Source organism: Coenobita brevimanus, chromosome 112 (genome assembly GCF_032717465.1).
Source record: "Coenobita brevimanus isolate Jiangsu-jjx chromosome 112, ASM3271746v2, whole genome shotgun sequence".
In the NCBI taxonomy this organism is placed as follows: domain Eukaryota; kingdom Metazoa; phylum Arthropoda; class Malacostraca; order Decapoda; family Coenobitidae; genus Coenobita; species Coenobita brevimanus.
The window spans coordinates 24,902,359-24,908,817 of NC_137065.1; positions in this window are offsets into that span (position 1 = coordinate 24,902,359).

The following is a 6,459-nucleotide window of genomic DNA, read 5'->3' on the forward strand; positions in this document are numbered from 1 at the left end:
CACATATCCACACCCCACCTCCTCTTCCAGCCATCATCGGACTAAAAACTTCTTTTTCCTGAGTTAGTGTTCTTATTACTGATGCAGCAGTTTCAAATGGACGTTAACCCAGTTGAATACACGTTCAGCTTCATTTCTCGTGCAACCCACTGTCCCTTTTTTCGTGAGATATGGGGCAGTTTTTTTTTTTTTTATGCGAGGAAGAAGGAACCAAAGGCCATGAGCCCGCAGTAACAGTTCCCTCCAAGAGAAAAACAAAATACAATAGAGAGCCAAATTCAAGATCCGATCATTTTGAGATGCCTGGACACACTGCGTTTGAAAGACTGGAGATCATAGGCAGCAGGAAATACAGACAGAGGGAGACAGTTCCAGAGCTGACCTGTTTCATAAATGAAAGACTTGGAGTAACGGTTAACTCTTGCATTAGAGAGTTGGACAGAAAAGGGATGAGAGTTTGCTGCCAGACGGGTGCTACGCGCCCGTCGTAGAGGTGGAGGAATGCAAGCAGACAGTTCAGAGGAGCAGTGCCCATTAAAGTAGCGATAGAAAAGAGATAAAGATGCAACAGTGCGGCGAAGAGACAGAGGTTGAAGGGAGTCAGTAAGAGGAGGAGAGTTAATGAGACTAAAAGCCTTTGACTCCACCCTATTGAGAAGAGCTGTATGTGGGGGGATGGTCAGGAACTAGTCCTGAGGGCTGAAGGACTGAAGCCGCCAGATTTGGTGCCACCACATGAAAGCGTCCTGCACCGAACTCGTTCATTAAAGAAAAATAATTATCCTGTTTTATTTGTATTGATTTGTAAGTAAAAACAAGCATACATACTCGTATGCAGGTCAGCAGTACACAGCACACTAAAAAAATTAATGCTGGTGCCTTGCCACTGATTTTGATTGCTAGGCCGCATGTCAGAGAGGACGTTGCAGACCACTACAGTATTCGTCTTTTTAATGTTTTGTCTTGAGACCCAGAAACGAAGAAAAACTGTCCTCACAGCAGTACTTATGGACATCGATGAATCATAAAAAAAAAAATCTCATTAACATAACACTGATACAAGAGAGATCATAAACACCTACATATGGTCAGAAACATCACCACATGGTTATAAATACCACCACATGGTCATGACCATCACCATAAATATCACCATACAGTCATAAACACCTCCATAAATACCACAACAAGGTCATAAACACCACCATAAATACCACCATACAGTCATAAACACCACCATAAATACCACCGTACAGTCATAAACACCACCATAAATACCACCGTACAGTCATAAACACCACCATAAATACCACCGTACAGTCATAAACACCACCATAAATACCACCGTACAGTCATAAACACCACCATAAATACCACCACAGGGTCATGAACACCACCATAAATACCACCACAGGGTTTTAAACACCGCAAGAATGTCATGAAACAGTTCCACAAAGCCAATGGCATCATATCACCTCATGCTTGTTCGTTTTTATAAACATCATAGGATGGTCGTGAAAGAGCAACTTACAGTCACAAGCACCAAATCAAGACACGTATGTTTGTAATCTCTTTTATCAGTCAATTTTTCCTCCTGCTAAGAAAAACAATGAAATATGTATTCTTTCAGTTTACATATGTACCGATAGTTATTATTGCTTGTGTCACGTATTAAGCAGCATTCATTTGAAGAAACAAGTAGTGTGAGTGCGAGAGACAGGAAGCTGTCACCTGTGGACGTGTCGAGCTAAGGGCAATTTAAGTTTGTAAATCTTAAAATAACACATGAAAATTATAGTGCAGATTTATGTACAGACTAGGAACGAAAGCCAACTTTATTGTGTTTCACATTTAATAGCAGGAGTGCGGTCCGTATTATAATATAAGACTCCTTGATATCTTTAACTTTCTCACGAAGCGACCAGATTACACAGCGAGAAAAAAATTAGGAAGGTGACCAGGAGGCAGATGAAGAAGTAAACAAACCAACTTATTGCACGAGTACAAAGAATAATGTTCTTGAAAGGCTGGAGCAGAGACAGAATACTAATGCTAAATGTAAATCAGTGGTTCATTGTAACACACACACACACACACACACACACACACACACACACACACACACACACACACACACACACACACACACACACACACACACACACACACACACACACTTGCTCAAGCCGTTTTTTTTTTTTTTTTTTCTCGGGGCCCTAGAGCCCCCCCTTGGAAAATGCTCACGTCTCTCTGGGGGGCACATTCCCCAGATTGAGAACCACTGCTTTCAACAGTGTACGACAAATGGGTAAACAAAATGCTCAACGTTTGGAATTTTGATCACTAAACACCAGAAATATTATATAGCATGTATACGTCATTAGTTAGACCATACCTAGAATACTGTGTACAGTATAATACTGGTCCGCTAACGTATCAATTAAAAAGGAAGAAAAGAAAATTGTAAGCAACGTATGCTCTCGAAAAGCAACATAAAAAAAACTAAAGATATTTTCTCCAGAAAAGTGTCGACTTAGAGCAGGTCTAATGAAACACTTCAAATTCTTAACATTTCGATGACGTCAGAATCTATAATTAGTTCGTAATTCAGAACAACACTGCTACCACAAAAAAGGGGATGAAACTCAATTGTAAGAGATGCATCACTAATATAGGGAAGCGCTGTTAGTGTTGCCCAGGTGAAACAATGGAATAAGTTAACAACATCAGCCAGTCAGCACAAAAACTGTAAATGCATCTAGAATACAGCAATATAAGTAATTGGAAACTATAGGACACTGATAACTTGAGTGTTATTTATTTCCAGGTTAACGTGCATGCTGACTATAACGATACATTGCTTATATATGAGAACACTCAAATATTATGCATTCTCTCTCTCTCTCTCTCTCTCTCTCTGCATATTTCTGATTATATATTTCACAGATTTTCCTCTTCTGTCACTCCTGAAAAAATTTCCTTGCATGTTGATACCTTGTGTTTTTCTGTCCTCTTCCTATCGTTTTTTTTTTTTTCGATAATGTGATTGATGGGAGGAAAGCCCTCCTTTTTTTCTATCATTTTCTAATACACTTTCATTATATCTTAGTAAAATCTCTCTCTCTCTCTCTCTCTCTCTCTCTCTCTCTCTCTCTCTCCATGTTCTTCTTCCTCTTTCTCTACCTCTCATTTCACGTTCTTTTCCGCCTTATCTCCTACCTCTCTCACTTTCTATAGGCTACTTCTGCATCTCCAACTCACTTTTCTTATTCTTCTTTTTCTCTATTACTTTCCCATTCTCTTAGTTATTCAGTTCGCGGGACTTTCCCTGCCTCCGTTCTTCCTCTTCCTCTTGACCTCCTCTTTCATGTTTCAGATTTCATGGTTCGACGTAATTTCGTCACCTTCCTTTCTCTCTGACACGCTCACATTTCTCCTGTCTCCATTTTTCCCACTTACATTTAACCACTATTGTAGTCGCTCTCAGAAATTCTGTTTTGCAGTCTCTTTCTCTCTCTCTCTCTCTCTTTCATTTTTCACTTTTCAGCGCCTATTTTGATTCCATAATCTTCTGTCATGTTCTTATTTGTCTCCTTCTCTCCCCTCCTCCTTCCCCCCCCCCGCTCACACACACATACTTATGCAACCCTGCCCACCTTAGATATTCACAGCTTCATTCCCGACGTATTCTCTTCCCTTCTTTATTCACCTCATTGTCGCTTTTGTCTTCTTCTACATTTGGTCCATTATATTAATTTCCTTCATGGAGGCTTCTATTTTCAACAGTGTTGTGCCCTCCCTCCCTCTCTCCCTCTCTCTCTCTCTCTCTCTCTCTCTCTCTCTCTCTCTCTCTCATTTTACCTGACTTTATTCCTGCATATTTGTCATATTTCTCATATTCTTTTCGACTCGATCTTTGTCGTCCCTCCCATCTACCATTCTTCCAATTGTAGTGTTTTCTCATGTATTTTCTTCTTTCCTCGCTCCTCACCGCTCATCATTGTCTTTCTTTCTTTCTCTTTCTTCTCTCGTTGTATCATCATGTGGAGGTTCCTACGTGAGTACGGCAAAACTAAAGAAGGCTTTTCTGAGGACGGACGGGGTGTTATATCAATATGGTAGTACGAATATAACTACTGGTGGAGGTGTTTCTGAGGGTGGAAACACATTCGTGAATGGAGGTATATTTGTGAATGGTGTTGTATCCGTGGGATGTTTCTATGGGTCAAGATGTATGAGTGTGACGGCTAAGCTCTCCCTGGAGGTGTGTCCGTGAATGGAGGTATTCCTGCAGCAGGACGCAATTCTGTGAGCGGAGGTTTCTTCTGTGTGAGTGAAGTCTTCTGTGGTTGCATTGGAATACTGAAGGACCCTTCTGTGTGAGTAGCAGTCTCCTTCAGCTATATGAGTAATTTAATATGGCGGGGTGTGATCTGCCCAAATTTTATCCTTCGACAGCTACAGGTGTGTCTAGGTAAAAGGTATGGTGAGTGATTTGTGATCAGGTAGGTGTGGTGACTCAGGCAGGATGAGGCAGGTGTAGTACTGGAGTGCGGTGAAGCAGGTGTGATGGGACAGATGTGATGGGGCAGATGTGGTAGGCGAAGTGTGATGAGGTTGGTGTAGTGAGGAATGTGCGATGTGGTGGGTTTAGTGTGACAAGTGTTGTGTGGGAGGTGTGATGAGACTTTTTTTTTTTTTTCAATACAAGGAAGAAGGAATCAAAGGCCAGGAGCCAGCAAACCGTTTCTTCAAAGAAAAAAAAAATACAAAGGAGAGCCAAATTCAAGATCCGTGCATTTCGAGATGCCTGGACACACTGCGTTTGAAAGACTGGAACTCATAGGAAGTAGGAATACAGATAGAGGGAGACAGTTCCAGGGTTGACCTGTTGGATAAATGAAGGGCTAGAAGTAACGGGTAACTCTTGCATTAGAGAGTTGGACAGAAAAAGGATGAGAGTTTGTTGCTAGACGGGTGCTACGCGGTCGTCATAGAGGTGGAGGGATCCAGCAGACAATTCAGAGGAGCTGTGACCACTGAAGTAGCGACAGAAAAGAGATCATGATTCAGCTGTGCGGCGAAGAGACAGAGGTTGCAGGGAGAGTTAACTAAACGAGAAGCCTTTGACTCCACGCTATTGACAGGAGCTGTATGTGAGGAGCCTCCCCAAACATGAGAGCTGCACTCTACACAAGGGCGAATAAAACCCGTGTATAAAGTCAATAACTGTGCAGGGGTAAAGAAGGTACGGAGTCAGTCTAGCACACCCAATCTCTTGGAATCAGATTTTATAGCATGTGTAATATGATCTTTCCAACATAAATCCCGAGAGAATGAAGCCCCATTATTTTTAAGGACGATGCAGGATTGAGCTGGATATTATTAAACATTAGTGGGTACTCCTGTGGAAGTTTTGTTGGGTTGATACATGTAAGAACTGAGTCTTTGATGCATTAAAAACAACAAGATTACATTTACCCCAGTTTGAGATACGAGCCAGGTCATACATTAGGTGTGCCATAGCCTCATCCCTTGTTTGTTGAAGCAACTGGTGAGATGGATGTTGAGGGAACCGAATGGAAAGGTGAAGGGTAGTATCATCAGCGTATGAGTGGATAGGATTGGATGTATAGCTTAGAAGGTCATTGATGAATAAAAGGAAGAGTTGGTGAAAGGAAAGACCCCTGAGGAACACCACTATTGATAGATCTAGAAGAACTTTGGCAGTCTACAATAGGAGCTATAGAACGACGAGATAGGAAGCTATAGATCAAGGCACAGGTAGAAGGGTAGAAACCGTAAGCGGGTAGTTTGAAAATTAAAGGTTTATGATAGACTCGTCGAAAGTTTTTGAGATGTCAAGTGCAGTGGCAAAACTTTCTCCAAATGTTCCGAAAGGAGGATGACCAGGAGTCTGAAAGGTAGGTGAGAAGACTGCGTCCCTGACGGAACCCATACTGACGATCAGAAAGAAGGCTGTGATAGGAAAGATGCTTAAAAAATTTTCAGTTAGGAATAGACTCAAAAACTTTGAGACACAGGATGTTAAGCAATTGGGCTATAGTTAGAGGGTTGGGAATGGTCACCCTTCTTTGAGACTGGCTGAATGAGAGCAAACTTCAGCAAGTAGGAAACGTACAAGTTGGTTAACAAAGGCTAAATACTTTACCTAGGCAGGGTGTAAGCATGGAAGCACAGTTCTTGAGGGCAAAAGGAGGGACCCCATCAGGCCCATATGCCTTGTTACTACTGAGGCCAGTGATGGCAGAAATACATCAAATGAAGATATTTTAATGTCAGCCATGGGGAAGTCGGGGGGGGGGGGGAGTGATAGAGAAATAGCACCGGAATCGTCTAAGGTGGAATTGGAGGACCAAGTCTGAGCAAAATGATCTGCTTTATCAGTTGAATAAATGGCTACAGAGCCATCAGAGTAGAAGAATGTTGTGTGCTAGG